Genomic DNA, 17,786 nt, shown 5'->3' on the forward strand with positions numbered 1-17,786 from the left:
CGTATCATTATCTAACATCATCAAGTCATCATATTACATAATCACATCATCATACAATATCAACACATCATCATCTAACGTCATAACGTCATCAAATAACAGCATCACGTCATCATATAACATAAAACATAAGTGACACATATAAGGGCCACTGAACGAAATTATAATATTATTTTCCTGCCGACCAAAACTCTTTTGACATTTGAGGACATATGTTCTCTCCGTTCCTCTTTTTTTCTTTTAATTATGTTCACAATTCTCACCTATATTTATCTCTATTTGTTTCTTTTTTTAATGAACTCTTACTTTCTCTCTCAAAAGGGCTAGAGATTGATTTCCTTTTCTTTGCGTTGTGTTCCTTCTTCGAGATATTTGGGGGAGGTGGAGAGAGATCATTTATTTATTTATTTTTCTTTTATACTTATTATTATTATTGTCCTCATCTTTTATTTATTTATTTATTATTATTTTTATGGTTGTTAGGGGAGGTTCCAACATTTTTTCATTCATTATTTATATATCAACCTCGGTATCATTTTTTCTTTATATCATATCATTTTATCATAACTTTCTATGTGTATATCGGGGTTGTGCATTATGTCAATTAATCACATTGCTCGTCAATCTTATCATACCATACATCTCATAATGTCAAACATATGTCATATCATAAACTTACCATGTCTTCTAACATATCATATAACATTGTATAGTATCATCACATCAAAGAATAACATCATCATACGTTGTACATCATCATATGATATAGTCACAACATCATAAATACAAAGAATAAATGACACTTGCAAAAATGGCAAGGTCAATTTTTAAGCTTTAGGATAGTCGAAATGGCAAAAATTGGGTAAAATACCCTTTAGCGAGCCGAGGAGTTGGATTATGAGCCGCGAAGCTAAGCCTAGCCGACTGAGCTGCGTAATCAGAAGAAGTTTCGGGCTGCAGGCACGGCACGTGGTGCAATGAGATGCTAACGCATTTTTCGGCGGTCGAGTTTTTTTTTTTTTTTTCCTTAACAGAATTTCTTTGTGTTTCATTTTCGAGAATGGTGTATAAATTTCAAATTTACTTCATTTTTGTGCTTTGAATTTTTCTATAAAATCTAGACTTTGATATATATATATATATATATTATGTTTTGAGGTACACATTCTTATATTAAATGTTTCCATATATTTAAGAACTTAAATGATTAATAGACACTTTTTTATATGGGTATTAACACTACTTTTGTAGCAACAAAAAGATTTTATGTGATGTAAGTGGAAGGTGATGGATTTGTCTAAGGATTCAATGGATGAATGAGCTCAAATACCTTTGTTTGACTATTATATCAAGAAAAACCGTTCTCATCTGCACCCCAAATGCAGTGCGAATAGTTGCATCTTTCTTGAAGCCAAACTTCATGCTCTCACCAAAAAAACCTCGAACCAAAGCTTCTCATATTTGCTTCTAAAGTTGCACCAAAACAATGTTGTCTGCAAAAAATTCTCTATGAATTCCCAGCCGCATTCTTGTTTGAATCAAAGAATATGCTCCCGTGAATAAGAAAGTTATGTTAGATGGACACGAATTCAATTGAAAAAATGAAAAAAAAAAATTAGAACTATAAGAGCCTATACAATTAAATAATCGTCAAATGTTCAATTAAATAAAAAATTTTAAATACCAATTTGTGCGTAATTCAACTAGTTGGGACGATATATATGCATAGATGAAATGGTTAAGTACTATTCAAACTCTCAATGCCACATATTTATTTAGATATATATAAAAATAAAAAAAAATTATCAAATCATAAATTTAGATATATATAAAATAATGTGGTCTCGTTGAATATTTGTCATGGTGCAACACCTTATTTACCTAAATCGTCGTTTTTCGATTTGCAATGGGCAAGTAAAGGTACGTCTTGATAATTAAGAATCGTCACTTTCCATTCTCAAGTTTCTTCTATTTTGGTGCTCCAAACTTTTTAATAAAATGGAGATGTGTATGTTCATTTCGAAGTCAGTATTTTATTTTTGGATAACAACTTGGATATTTCATTGCCATGCATGAACTATTTTGTTAAAAGTTTCTTTATAATTGAGATCTTAAATGTTCAATAGGCTTGATTTCATTAGATAAGTATTGTAGTAAGCACACAACTTCTAAAGAAAGGAAAAAGTTTCATGTGAAGTGGAGAAAAGGTTATGGTTTGGTCTAAGAACTCCATGAATGAATGAGATAACTTTGTTTTACTATTAAAAAAAAAAGAAGTTGTAACGCCCCTAATTTTCTTAACCTAATTTGCGACGTTACGTTACATTCATAAGGCGAAAATAGAGAAGCTCATATAAAACAACCTTAATAACAATGACATGACTTTTATAAGCAGGTTCATAGCACGAAGGATCAACCTAACTCGGGAATCAACCAAAAACTAACTAGGGAAAAAAAATGCAGTTATTTATTATTCAAAGGAAATCTCGAACAGAGCATCTATTGTCCTACAAACCCAACCTTTAACTTCCATGGCCTTTGCAGCGTTCACCGTCAACTGTATAGGGGAGCTTTGCATTTACCTGAAAATGTAGGTACCACGTGGCTTGAGTATTTTATAAAATAACGAGTAAGTTGCCCCATTGTTGGGATTAGGCATCCAATACACATTCAGAACACATGCAAATCACGTGCAGCACACATGCACAAATACAAGCATAAAAACGTGAGGGGGACCAATCTTTCATTCCCATTACATGGCCTTAGACCCTTACTTTATCCAGGCAGGGTGGATTCGTGGTACTTCTCCACACAGGCCCACTTACGTAAACTTAGGCCCACCAGGTGGATTCATATACAAACCCCTTGGGCCTGGCTTGGTAGGGTACATGTGACACATTACCGAATGCCACAGAAAAGGAAAGGCCTGCATGATATCATAGCAAGCATAATATCGAATGTACGCGTCCGTACCATCATAACATAATGGGGAAGTAACCCTATGCACGTGACACACAACATGCATGAAGTCCCTAAAGCTTACCTCCATGGCATTATACATACAACATTCCATTCCCTTGTCATGTTACATAGCATGGCTTAGTTAAGCATTATGTAAGTGTATCATAGTTCCCCAATCACCACATCCTTGGCATGCAAAGATCTCAACACATTCATGGCATCTCAACTTATTTCATGCATATAAGGTAAACAACGCATGGCAAAACAAAATCACATAAGCGTGGCATACACCAACATTTCACAGCGAAAACACATGACATAGTATACAACTGCAACACACATGGTACATGCAAAGGCCATAGGTTACACATCATCATACATATACAGTAACTAACTTCAACAGTAAGATTATTTACCTCTCTGGCCTTGGCTGAAGTCACTCACGATAGGCTAACTCTAACGCTTAACTACTCCCTATAAAACCACATTATACACTTAGAGTCTTTTCATAATAGAACCCAATTAAACCTTATGTCTAACTATCAAGGTATGTTCCTATCATAACCTGTTTTAGCAAAATGGAGTTACATTGACCTCAGATGAGTGAAACAAGGGGAAAACGACTCTAGAAGGATTGAAAACCTAAGAATTGTTATATTATTTGTATATCGAGCCGCTAAGCCGAGCCGTCGAGCCGCAAAGCCACATCGCCAAGCTGAGCCGCGAAATACAACGGAGTCATCGATGAAGCTGAAGTACCAAGCCAACAGGTTGAGAGGTCACGAGCGGCGCACGGTTTCTGGACACGGGCTGGTGTCGCTAGTCTTGGGCCGGAATGGGTACACGGCCTAGAGTTAGTGTCCAAATGCAGACTGCAAGGCACGGGCCAAAACGGCGGGTCGTACGATGGCTGAAGTGAGCTTGCTGGTACCCGAAGAACCCGACCCGTGATCCGCTGCCCTGTCTTCCTCACTCGATTGTCCCAATGAACCCTAATTGCGGAACTCGAGTGTTGTTGCCAATGAGATCACAGTCGTACATTCGTCCTTGACGGTGCATCTGTCCCATTCTACGAAGTACCCTGACGTTATTTCGTGTGTAATCTAGCTCATTCCACTATCGTTACAGTGTGACAGTGTGGAACCCTAGCATATTAAGAACAAGGTCCTAGAAGTAGGTTGCTTACTAAGTCTTTGTACTCATTCCCCATTCTCCATTTTTTTTTTTCAGGTAATAAGGAGCTGGTCGAAGTCTGGAGAGGACTCTAGAGAAGATGTCATAGACAAACCTCACTCGTCGTCCTTCAACCCTTTTGTGTCGTTCCTTAAATTTTTTTTTTTTAACAATTGTGTTGTGTTTAAAATACTTTGTTCAAACCTTATTTTGGTATAATATAAATATAATGTATGAGAAGTTTTAAATGTGGTTCGTTTTATTTCACGAAAAAAATTTACCCATCTTTTTAGAGTCATCGTGTCAGCCCGATCCTTACAATGTGTTAGCTCCAGGTGTTTGACAATATGTTCTCCTTGTCTACAAGATATACAGAGCTAGGGTGTAAGAGTTAGGTTGGTTGTACGATGACTTAGGTCAAGATGCATACACTTGACTAAGCACCTTAGGATCGTGGCGATGTTAAGAGGGCCTATACCCTATTACTCCAAGACTAAAGAAAAGTCGAGGAGTCATAAACGAGTAACTTGGAACCAAAAGCTCTGTTAAGCAACCTAGCTTGCCTAGGAATCCAATAAACCTCTTCAACTCTTAGACATGACCAAGACGCATTTTAAAACAGTGAGGCTGACAATGATGCATAATGGGGCAAAGTGAATAATATATGCTAGTAGTAATTTTGAGTCATAACAAAATTAATAGTCAAGATGGCTGAGTTAGTCTAAGGCGCTAGTTTCGAGTACTTGTCCAAAAGCGCATGGGTTTAATCCCATTGTTGACATGATTTTTTATTGTGAGATTCGGTGATGGTTGGAGAGGTATAATGGTCAACATTTTAAAACGTGAGGTTGGCATATGTAACGAGCAATGTAGCGGTTGGTGGCGATCTATAAAAATTCTATAAAGACTAGGAATCATAGATTAAGAATCTATTAAATTTTGTTGCATAAAACAATCCACTCTATATTTGTTAGAAAAGAAGATCAGCTATTGTGATCTGTGCTTTAGGGTGATTTATGGATGTCTTTCGGTTGAGGATGTTTGCTTGTATTGTGCTTGATATAGTATGAGTTAGCTCCAAGTGTTTGAGAGTGTATTCTCCTTGTCTAGCATATTTATCTACACAAGATAGGGTGTAAGAGTTAGGTTGGTATGCATAACGAACCAAAGAGGATAATATATGCTAGCAATGATTTCCTCAATGATTTTGAACTCTGTCCGATGGGGAGATTTAAAGTGAGGCTACAATATGTAGTGGTGGGTAGGGATATGTAAAACATGGATTAAGGGAAGCTCATATCAATTAATTTTGTATGTTTACTCACAAAGATCTTTCCATATCTGGTTGGTTGGTTATCTATCAGAGCCAAGTTTCGATCCTGGGACCTGTGGGTTATGGGCCCACCACGCTTCCGCTGCGCCACTCTGATTTGATTAAATAGAGGATGAGCTATTTTGATCTGTTCTCTAAGGTAATTTATGGATGTTATCTTTCCATTGAGCTTGTTTGCTTGTATTGTGCATGATTTAGTATGTGTCAGCTCCAGGTGTCTGACAGTGTGTTCTCCAGGTCTAGTGTGTTTATTTACATAGAGCTAGGGTGTAAGTGTTACGTTGGTTACAAGATGACTTAGGTCAAGATGCCTACACTAAACTAAGCACCTTAGTTTCGTGGTGAAGATAAGATGGTCTATACCCTATTAATCCAAGACTAAAGAAAGATACGTGGAGTCAAAATAGAATAATCTATTGCCAAAAGCTCGTGTTAAGCAACCTAGCTAGCCTGGGAATCCAATAAACCTCTTGAACACCTAGACATAAGCAAGACACATTTTAAAACCGTGAGGCTCACGATAATGCATCATGAACCAAAGTGGATAATACATGTTAGCGGTGATTCTAAGATCTTATAGAAAAAAAAGTAGTCAAGATGGTTGAATTGATCTAAGGCACCAATTTCAAGTTTTGGTTCTAAAGGACATGGGTTCAAATCCCATTCTTGACATTTTTTTTTTTATTATGAGATTCGACAACGATCGGGGAGGTTTAATTGTCAACGTGTCTTAAAAGTTAGGCTACCATATGTAACGAGAAATGTAGGGATCTCTAAAACATAAGAGTCATGGATTAAGAAGCTCATATCAATTTGGGTTTTAGGCCCACCATGCTTCCACTACGCCACTCACTATTTTGATTTGTTCTCCAAGGTGATTTATGGATGTTATCTCCTGTTGAGCTTGTTTGCTTGTATTGTGCATGATTTAGTATGTGTCAGCTCCAGGTATCTGATAGTGTGTTCTCCAAGTCTAGTGTGTTTATCTACATAGAGTTAGGGTGTAAGTGTTAGGTTGGTTATATGATGAATTAGGTCAAGATGCCTACACTAAACTAAGCACCTTAGTTTCGTGGCGAAGATAAGAGGGTCTATACCCTATTACTCCAAGACTAAAGAAAGATTTGTGGAGTCAAAATAGAATAATCTGGAGCAAAAAGCTCGTGTTAAGCAACCTGCCTAGCCTAGGAATCTAATAAACCTTCTTAAAACCTAGACATAATCAAGACGCATTTTAAAACCATGAGGCTCACGATAATGCATAACGAACCAAAGCGGATAATACATGCTAGCGGTGATTATGAGATCTTACAAAAAAAGTAGTCAAGAAGGCCGAGTTTGTCTAAGGCGCAAGTTTCAGGTAACCAAGACGCATTTTAAAACCATGAGGCTCACGATAATGCATAACGAACCAAAGCGGATAATACATGTTAGCTGTGATTCTAAGATCTTACAAAAAAAAGTAGTTAAGAAGGCTGAGTTTGTCTAAGGTTCAAGTTTCAAGTACTGCTTTGAAAGGGCATGGGTTCGAATCCCATTCTTGGCATTATTTTTTTATTGTGAGATTCGGATTGGGGAGGTTTAATTGTCAACGTGTTTTAAAAGTGAGGCTACCATTTGTAACGAGAAATGTAGCTCTATAAAACATAAAGTCATGGATTAAGAAGCTCATATCAATTAATTTTGTATGTTTATTCACAAAGATCTTTCCATATCTGGTTGGTTGGTTATTTGAGAGCCAGATTTCAATCTTGGGACTTGTGGCTTATGGGCCCACCACACTTCCGCTGCGCCACTCTAATTTGTTAAAATAGAGGATTAGCTATTGTGATTTGTTCTCCAAGGTGATTTATGGATGTTATCTTCCCGTTGAGCTTGTTTGCTTGTATTGTGCCTGATTTAGTATGTGTCAGCTCCAGGTGTTTGACAGTGTGTTCTCCAAGTCTATGCTTGTATTGTGCCTGATTTAGTATGTGTCAGCTCCAGGTGTTTGACAGTGTGTTCTCCAAGTCTAGCGTGTTTATCTACATAGAGCTAGGGTGTAAGGGTTAGGTTGGTTATACGATGACTTAGGAAGTCTAGCGTGTTTATCTACATAGAGCTAGGGTGTAAGGGTTAGGTTGGTTATACGATGACTTAGGGTTTAGGGTACGATGACTTAGGTCAAGATGCCTACACTAGACTAAGCACCTTAGTTTCGTGGCAACGATAAGAGGGTCTAGACCCTATTACTCCAAGACTAAAGAAAGAGTCGCGTAGTCAAAATAGAATAATCTGGAGCCAAAAGCTCGTGTTAAGCAACCTAGTTAGCCTAGGAATCCAATAAACCTCTTCAACACCTAGACATGAACAAGACCCATTTTAAAACCGTGAAGAAGGCCTTAGTTTCCTCTTCAACACCTTAGTTTCCTGGTTTTTTGATGGTTTTGGACGATTCAAGAGTAAAATATGTTCTCCTCCAACTCCGGGGAGGATTTCGTGAAGAAGGCATGGGCATAATTGGACTCCTCGTGGCTGAAGCGGTGGTTGCCTCCCTCTCTCTAAAACTTTCTTTCTCTCCCTATTCCCTTTTTTTTTTTTTTTTTTTTTTGCAAGACTTTTANTAGGGTTCCATTTGAATCCTTTACTGGTTGGAGGGGCAAAATTACCTATTTGCCCTCTTTGTTTTTTTCTTTAAATATTCAGGTGCTACACTCCCCTGTAGATGTGTCATGGTCTCTTGGGTTGCGATGTCACCATCAGCCGTACAGGGGAGCCTTGCCTTTACATGGAAAAATAAGAGTAGCACATGACTTGAGTATTTTGATAAATACTCTGAAAATGACCCTGCTATTGCTGTTAGATGCAAGCACATATAATCATGAGTGTGACCTATCATATCAGTCTATATTTCTTAGGCAGTTATACTAAGTGGGTTACTTTGATGTGTATTTACTGTTCTACATACGGTCTTTACATACAAGAATGGACCCACCAGTCGGTTCGCACATCTCTTGGGCCCCTTTCTTGTCAGGTGAGCATTATCTGGGAGTAGTTGACGTTGGACACCAATTAGGAATAGCGATCTTCGTAGTGTTAGGATCGCACAACAACGCACACACTCGATCTAGATGAACATAAAGAACAAGATAGAGAAAATGCAAGGAGAACTCTGGCTAAAGGATTTTTATTGAAATGGTATCACCTTTCGTGTTTTATCTTTAAATGGTAGACTGGGTTCCTCACCAACTGTATGACACTCTGACTATCTCTATAAAGAATCTTTTCGTGCTGCTTCTTGCCCAATTCTTCCAGATAGTCAGTCATCCATATATCGTCTTCTTTCTAGCTTCAGCAATTACCACGTATTCAGCCTCAGTACAACGCATTTTTGAAGCCTAGACGTCCCATCATCCATGGCGTGCTCCTACTTGGTTGTATCCTCCAACTTAGGGCCACATCAAAGGGCTCTGGTTCCCTTTCCTCAACAACAAATAGTGTAATGAAGGTACATACATATCTGGTACTCTGATAGTACAGGATGATCTTCTCAACACCGGTTCAGGTGTCACTTGCTCTACTGCTGGTTCCTCTGCAACAACCTCAGGAGTTTGTTGAGTACCTGCTACAAGATCACTAGGTGATTTTCTCCACAACTCAACCTCAACTCCCACTTGCTTTGTTGTCTTGGAACCTTGCTCCATATCTGGTTCCTCAACAGTAGTCTCAAGAGTTTCTTGAGTATCTATTACAACATCATTAGGTGAGTTTTCCTTCATAATCTTCCACGAACTCTTCCCTAACTTTGTTGCATAACCTGTGTTGTCCAACTAACCAATAGAGATCAGGTTCTTCTTGAGACTAGGAATATATCTGACATCTTTTAATGTCCACTGATTTCCTGCCGGAGTTTTTATGCAGACATCTCCTTTTCCTTTAATCTCCAAATCTGTGTTGCCGGCAAGATACACCTTCTCGAAATTTCCAGACTTGAAATTTCGGAACAACTCTTTATTTGGAGACGAATGAAAAGATACACCTGAATCCAAAATCCAGGATTCAATCGAACTGTCCACGCTGAGGATTAGAGCATCCCCAATGTCTTCTGTTGAATTTATAGAATCATCATCATCTCCAGATTTGTGATTTTGTTCTGCTTCCTCTTTGGTCTTGTACAACCTGTCCAAAAGTGACTTTTTCTCCACAATTCCAACACATTACGTTTGGTCTATTTGGAGATTTTTCTCAGTTCTTTGATTTTGATTGCCCTTTGTTTGGGCTCTTCGATTTATTTCTTCCCCGTTAGTCAACACTGAGAGCAGTACCAGATGAATTTTCAATTTCTCGTTTGCGAATACTTTCGCTGAGAACTACATCTCGAATTTCATCAAACTTCAATTTATCAGATCCTCACAAACTGTTGATTGCGGCAACAACAGTATCCCATGACTCGGGTAAAGATGACATCAAAATCAATGCTTTAATTTCATCATCGAAATTAATTTCCACCGAACTCAGTTGACTTACGATCATATTGAATTCATTTATATGATCAACAACAAACCCACCTTCAGACATCTATAGATTGAACAATCTCCGCATCAAATGCACCTTGTTTATAGCCGACGGTTTTTCATACATATTCAATAGTGTCTTCAACATATCTGACATTGTCTTCTCACTGATGATATTGAACACCACGTTTCTGGATAGCGTCAATCGGTTTAGCCCTAAGGCTTATCAATCCTTGAGCTTCCACTACTCTGTGGTCATGGTATCCAGCATCACCCCCAACAAGGGTTCGTGAAGACCTTTCTAATACAGATAATCTTCAATCTGCATTTTCCAGAAACCGAAATCGGATCCATTGAACTTCTCAATTCCAATATTTTAACTTTCCATCTTCACAGATCGTGGTGACTTCAACTTGGCTCTGATACCAGTTGGCACAACAACGCACACACTAGATCTAGATGAACATAAAGAACAGGATAGAGAAAATGCAAAAAGAGCTCTGGCTAAAGAATTTATATTGATGACTTCAAGTATGTACAGTAAGAGAGAATACAAATAATACAGAAAGTACATTTTCAAAGCTCTAACTAGGGATATATATATGGTTTAGCTTACTCTATTTAGTTTTACCAGATATAACCATCTATTATATATAACTATTTACCATATATAGCTTTACCCGATATAGCTTTTAACTATACCTATAACTATTTACTATTTATGACAATTTACTTTATATGTCATTTACCAAATATAGTTTTACAATGTATAACCGTTGACTCAGCTATAAATAAGCAGCAGGCTTCATAACTTAACACGTAGCGTTATAACAAATATAATGATCCTTTTCTTGTCCTGTAGTGTACGCGTTCGTACCATCGTAAAAGATGAAGGGGTATCCCCCGATGCATGAACACACAATGATACATGAGGTGTACCAACCCTAAATTTTCACTTACCTAGAGTCATTACCGACATCATCATCTAAACTCGCTTGTGGAATTAAACATTTAAAACTTCATCATAAAACATAACCTTCGTCTTAAAACACAACCATGGACTTGCGTATTTTAAAAACACATTTAAAATGACATGATAAAAGACTAAAGAAAATAAATAAACCTTTAAATTAAAAACATCCTATTTTAGCCTAAGTCTAAGAAAATAAATGCGACAACCCTATGCAAGTGCCATAGTCTCAAGTTGCAATGTCGTCGTCAGCCGTAAAGGGACGCCTTGCCTTCACTTGAAAAGAAGTAGCACATGACTTGAGTATTTTAAGAAAACTCGGTAAGTGAACCTACTATTGGAGTTAGGGAATGAAAACACATGCAACTCATGATCTAGGGATCTATCATTTAAAAACTATCATAGGGGTGGCCTGCAGTCTCGGATAAATTGGATGTGTTGTACTTCCCTACACACAACCAACATGTGCGAGTGTGAATCCCTAGAGGGCTCGCACACTCCCTAGATCCTCTTTAGTGAAGCTAATCTATATCGATGTCTGGATATCAGCGGAACCCCATAGTGTCATGCTCCCCATGAACACCCTCATCATCATACTTTACGCGTCTGCACTCATCATCATAAATGGGGAAGTATCACGATGCATATGGACACACAAAATGCATGAGATTCCTACAGTTTTCATCTTTAAATCGTCTTTAGGACACAACCCTATACACCGTTCACACATTACTCTAAGTAACATGCACACATTGACCTTCATACATTCATCATCATTCATTTAACTAGGGTTGTCTCTTTAAAACTTGTCGTCATAATGCATCGTGACATTTAATACATGCACAACATCTTAATATGGAACTTCGTCATATTAATACATGCACAACATCTTAATATGGAACTTCGTCATATTAATACATGCACAACATCTTAATATGGAACTTCGTCATATTAAGTCATTCCATCATCATGTCTGCATAATCTTCTTATTATGCATCATCATCATCATGTCAACATCATGTACATCATATAACATTATCACATCATTATCTAACGTCATCAAGTCATCATATAACATCATCACATCATCATATAACGTCATCTCGTTGTCACAGACATTATCATCGTATCATTATCTAACATCATCAAGTTATCATATTACATAATCACATCATCATACAACATCAACACATCATCATCTAACGCCATAACATCATCATATAACAGCATCACATCATCATATAACATAAAACATAATTGACACGTGCAAGGGGCACTGGACATGTTCATCATACATAAAACAAAGTCTTCCGAGTACGGGCACTTACTTGATTAGTTTAAGTTGTCACGAATTTAACCTTAATGAAAGTTCAATTTTGTCCTTGAAATCCAAGTCAACCTATGTGAGCTTATAACATTAGTTTCAACTTTGAAAGTTTATAAAATTATTTCTCTAATGTATATTGGTCCATGTGTTAAACTTCATGCTAACTATAGAGTCTTGGCAAGAATAAAGTCTCAAAATCTTTATTTTATAATATTATTTTCATGCCGTTCAAAACTCTTTAGGAGATATTTTCTGTTCTCTTACGGTGGGTTTCTTTTTTTTCTTTTAATTTTGTTCACAATCCTCACCTACTTTTATCTCTATTTGTTTATTTTTTTTGAATGAATGGACTCTTACTTTTTCTCTCAAGAGGGCTACCGATCAATTGATTTCCTTTTCTTAAAATTAAGTTCACAATTATCTTTTTTTTTTCTTCAATCCACTCTTATTTTTTCTCTCAAAAGAACTCCCGATTGATTTCCTTTTCCGATTGATTTCCTTTTCTTCGTGTTCTTTTTCTTTAACTCATTCCGTCATTAACTACAATTTCTTCACTCAGTTTAACATAAATCGAGAAATTGAACCTTATCCTAACTTTAATTACATTAAACAAGGTCAATTTAAGCATTAGGATAGTCGAAACGGCAAAAATTGGGCAAAATACCCTTTAGCGAGCAGAGGAGCTGGATTATGAGCCACGAAGGCCGAGCCTAGCCAACTGAGCTGCGTAAGCGGAAGAAGTTTCTGGCTGCAAGCACGACACGTGGTGTAATAAGATGTGAACTCGTTTTTCGACGATCGAGTTTTTTTTTTTTTTTTTTTTTTTTTTTTNNTTTTTTTTTTTTTTTTTTTTTTTTTGTTTCCGTAACAGAATTTGTTTGTGTTTCATTTTCGAGAATGGTATATAAATTTCAAATTTACTTCATTTTTGTGCTTTGAATTTTTCTATAAAATCTAGAGTTTGATATTTTGTTAAGATGTACACATTTTTTACATTAAATGTTTCTATATTATTTAAAGATCTTAAATGATTAATAGATGTTTTTTTATGGATTTGTCTAAGGATTCCATGGATGAATGAGCTCGAATACCTTTGTTTGACTATTATATAAAGAAAAACCCTTCTCATCTGCACCCCAAATGCAGTGCGAATAGTTGCATCGGTCCTGAAGCCAAACTACATGCTCTGGCCAAAAACCCTCGAACGAAAGCTTCCAATATTTGCTTCTAAAGTTGCACCAAAACAATATTGTCTGCAACAAATTCTCTTTGAATTCCCAACTGTATTCTTGTTTGAACTGAAGAATATGCTCCCATAAATCAGAAAGTTAGGTCAGATTGGCACAAATAAAATTGAAAAAATGAAAAAATTAGAACTATAAGAGTATTTTCGATCCATTACCACCTAAAATGGACTATAATGACTCCATAAAAATTACAGACCTTTCTACATTCATTAAAGCTCATACACATTAGGCTTATTATAATAATTGTATAAAATGGAAGCATAAAAAAATGCTCAAACCAAAACCATCCACTCTAGCAACCATGAAATGGTACCCACTATGATCAAATTAATGTAAATAACGTGCCTAAAACTTACTCGGATACCAATTGATGGTGTTAATATAACACATGCGGAAGCAATTTGGATCTTAGGCACTTTTAGAACATCAATTATAGTAAATAACTAGCATGTTCATAAGTATTAAAACTTAATGAGTTTGAATACTAACCTTTTGTAGTTCAAATTCTTTTTTCCTCACGAACCGATTTCGAACCACCACTAGTGTTTTCTCCACTATCCTCCGGCCTTAGAACGGGATTGTGGAATCCAGTGAGTGACTAAACTTGGGAGGGATTTTGTATATATGAAGAGAGTGTTTGTGAGAGATTTTTCTCAAGGTTTTTCACCAACAAGAAACCTTTCATGTATTATGATCACTCTATTTATAGACTTATGTTTGCATGTTCATGAAAATATGAGATCACCAAATTTTGACACTCAAAATTCGACTCAAATGCTTGGGATTATGTGGCAAGCATGCATGCTTGAGTCAACCAAATTTTGACACTCAAAATTCCACTCAAATTTGTGGGGTTTATTTGGCAAGCATGCAAGTTTGGTTAAACCAAATTTTGACACCTCAAAAGTCAACTAACATGAACTTTTCCATTAAATGAAGTCAACATTTTGACTTCCTTCATTTTGATTCAACAATCAATTTGAATTATTAATTTCAAATTAAAGTAATATTAAATGATTAATTAAACTATTTAATTAATATTTAATATTAATTCAAATGTCAATCAAAATTAATTCTGACAAATATTTGATTAAGATATTTAAATCTTATTTAAATATCTCAAATTCTCTCTTTTTGTTTAATTCGTAAATAAAACAAAATTGCGGTTAAATCTATCGTATATATGTAGTGCATTCTCCCTAACTTGAATTCGAACACTTCGAACTCACTCGTCACACTGTTCTATGGTTTAGTCCGATATGAGCTAGCAGAGGGACCTAATGGACCTATAGATCATGGGCTCAACCGATCCAAGATTAACCGGTTAAACTCATTAACCTTGTTAACCAACATTCGTTAACTACTAGGACATTCCACTATAGCCTAGTAGTTGCACTCCCCTCACTATAGATATATTCCTGTCAATTTGATATAACCATGATTAGTAAGTCGATCCTTCACACGTTGTTCGTAACTAGAGCTGGGTCAATTTACCGTTTTACCCCTGAAGTTACTTCTTGTTCCTTATGTCTCCCTAATCCTCTAATGAACAATTGGTTTGTGGTCCAACCAGTAAACCGAATCCCTCTCAGGCTAATGAGTGGGTGGGACCCCTTGTTCAAGACCTTGAGTCAGTACTTAAGGGAACTACCTCTCTTCTATCCCTAAAAGTGGGTAGGAGCGAATTTCATCTTGCACCCTACGTCCCAGCTATTCACTCAGGCTTACCCTTGAAATGGGAGGCCTATTGAGTCGATGAACTCGAGCCACTCTCACCCATGCAATTCTAAGGTTAATTCCGAATAAACAGGAGTTCATGGTTAGGTCATGATTAAGATCGAGTTACCTAGGTCATTGAATAAAAAGAAAATCAATCTCAACAGTAAATGACATTATAAAGTGAGAGTGATTTTCTTCATGGTCCGATCTTATGCAATACTCATTGCATAAGACGCCCCCACTCACATGTCTCCCCATGTACAATTTAGTGATCACATTGTTTATATCATATACAAAAGTAGGCTGCATCCATAATGTCCCCAGAATAAGGTACTCAGCCTTATCCTTATACTATAGATCATTTTGACTATATACTTGAACTTGATCCACTCTTATGTCTCTACATATAGTTCAAGTAATCATACTATAGCCAGAGTGTTCTTAGTTTATTGGATTTAGATTAATGATCGTAAAGTTCACTTTATTCAATAACAATCTTTACTGAATAAACAACAATAATAACTTTATTGAAAATAAAATATATTTTTGTTTACAAACTATGAGTTTTAGGACATAAAACCCAACACATAGACGCAATGATAAACTCGCGACTGAGCAAGAGCACCTTGATAGACTCAAGTGGAACCCACAACTTCAATGCTGACGAATAAGTCCGAAGGTTGGGACTCAACATAGAATACGACCCAGAAAAAATAAAAGCTGTCAACTTCGAGGCTTTGCCTATCATGGGAGTCTTCAAAAGACTCCCCTTGAAATTAGGGGCCTAGTCAGGAGAAATGGACATTGTCGTGGTTCGTATGGACGACTTCGACGTAGTACTTAGGATGGCCTTCCAACTAGAACACAAAGTCATCTCAATGCAACTGGCAAAGTGCTTGGTGATTACCAATGACAACCTCACAGTAGTACCTGCAAGAATCAAGCAATCAGGTAATCTTAGAATGATCTCTGTCATACAATTGAAAAGAGGACTTGCACGAGGGGAACCCACATTTATGGCTATGCCTCAGATGGAAGACGTGACCGTTGATGAGACTATTCAAAGCGAAATCGAGGATGTCCAAGCTAGCTATGCTGACATAACGCTAGAGAGCTTACACCACAAACATTACCAGCTTATCGAGGCATCGATCACGAAATTGAACTCCTCCTAAGGTCAAACCCCTTGCAAAGAACGTATACCGGATGGCTCCACCTGAGCTAGCCAAATTGAGGAAACAACTAGACGAGATGTTGTCAGCGGGATTCATCTGCCCCGCAAAGGCATCCTACGGAGCCCCCGTACTATTTCAAAAGAAGAAGGATGGGACGTTATGTCTATGCATAGACTATAGAGCCTTAAACAAGGTGACTGTACGCAACAATACCCATTATCGATAATATCCGACTTGTTTGCCTAGCTTCCCGGGGCTAAATACTTCACGAAACTAAACTGACGATCAAGGTACTACCAAGTACGTATCGCCGAAGGGGATGAGCCCAAGACGACGTGTGTAACAAGATACAGGGCTTTCGAATTCTTAGTAATACCCTTTGGTTTGAAAAACACCCTAGCTACATTTTGCACGTTAATGAACCAGGTTTGTCATGAATACTTGGATCACTTCGTCATAGTATACCTCAACACTCTGGAGACATTACCTCTTGGGATCACACTTCGTGGTGAAGATGGACAACAGTGTCATTTGTGGCTTCTTTGATCAACTGAAGTTGAAGACAAAACAAGCTTGGTAGTAAGAGTCGTTAGCCAAATTCGACTTCAAATTTGAACACAAATCAGGAAAGAGCAACCAAGCAGCCGACGCACTGAGTCGGATGGGCGAACATGCGGCTCTGTGCATGTTAGCCCATATTCACTCAAGTAAGATCGATGGATCGATGCACGACATCATAAAAGAGCATTTACTTCAAAACTTGTCGGCCAAACCCGTCGTTGAACTAACCAACGCTGGGAAGAGACGATAGTTTCTGGTGGAGAGAGACCTTCTAATGACAAAAGGAAATAGATTATATGTCTCAAAAATAGGAGAACTAAGGTTGAAGCTCATCCAAGAATGCCATGATACTTTAAGGGCCAGACACTCTGGGTGGCAACGAACTTATGCCTTAATCAAAAATGGCTATTTCTGGCCAAATATGTGTGATGACATAATGCAGTACACGAAGACGTGCCTCATCTGCCAACAGGACAAAGTCGAGAAAGCCAAAGTCTCGAGACTCTTGAAACCTCTACCCATGCCAACAAGGCCTTTGAAAAGTGTGGCTCTAGACTTCATAACACACCTCCCAAAAGTCGGTGAGTATGAAGCCATCTTGGTTATCATAGACCAATTCTCAAAGTACGCAACGTTCGTTCCCAGCCTTAAAATATGCTCTGCCGAACTAACAGCCCAACTATTTTTCAAACACATTGTGAAGCTATGAGGCATTTCATCGAGCATCATTAGCGATAGGGATGGTAGATTCATCGGCACATTTTGGACTGAGTTATTCGCCTTCTTGGGAACGACTTTAAACATCTTCTCGAGCTACCATCCCCAAA

At 37.4% G+C, this 17,786-nt stretch overlaps 1 non-coding gene across 1 annotated transcript; it reads right to left on the reverse strand.

Annotated features, from left to right (window-relative positions):
- Window positions 1–5,492: 5,492 nt before the first annotated feature.
- Window positions 5,493–5,564, reverse strand: TRNAM-CAU. Its single transcript has one exon. It is a non-coding gene; the product is annotated as a tRNA-Met (tRNA).
- Window positions 5,565–17,786: the final 12,222 nt, after the last annotated feature.

Source organism: Cucurbita maxima, unplaced genomic scaffold (genome assembly GCF_002738345.1).
Source record: "Cucurbita maxima cultivar Rimu unplaced genomic scaffold, Cmax_1.0 Cma_Scf00081, whole genome shotgun sequence".
Lineage (NCBI taxonomy): Eukaryota > Viridiplantae > Streptophyta > Magnoliopsida > Cucurbitales > Cucurbitaceae > Cucurbita > Cucurbita maxima.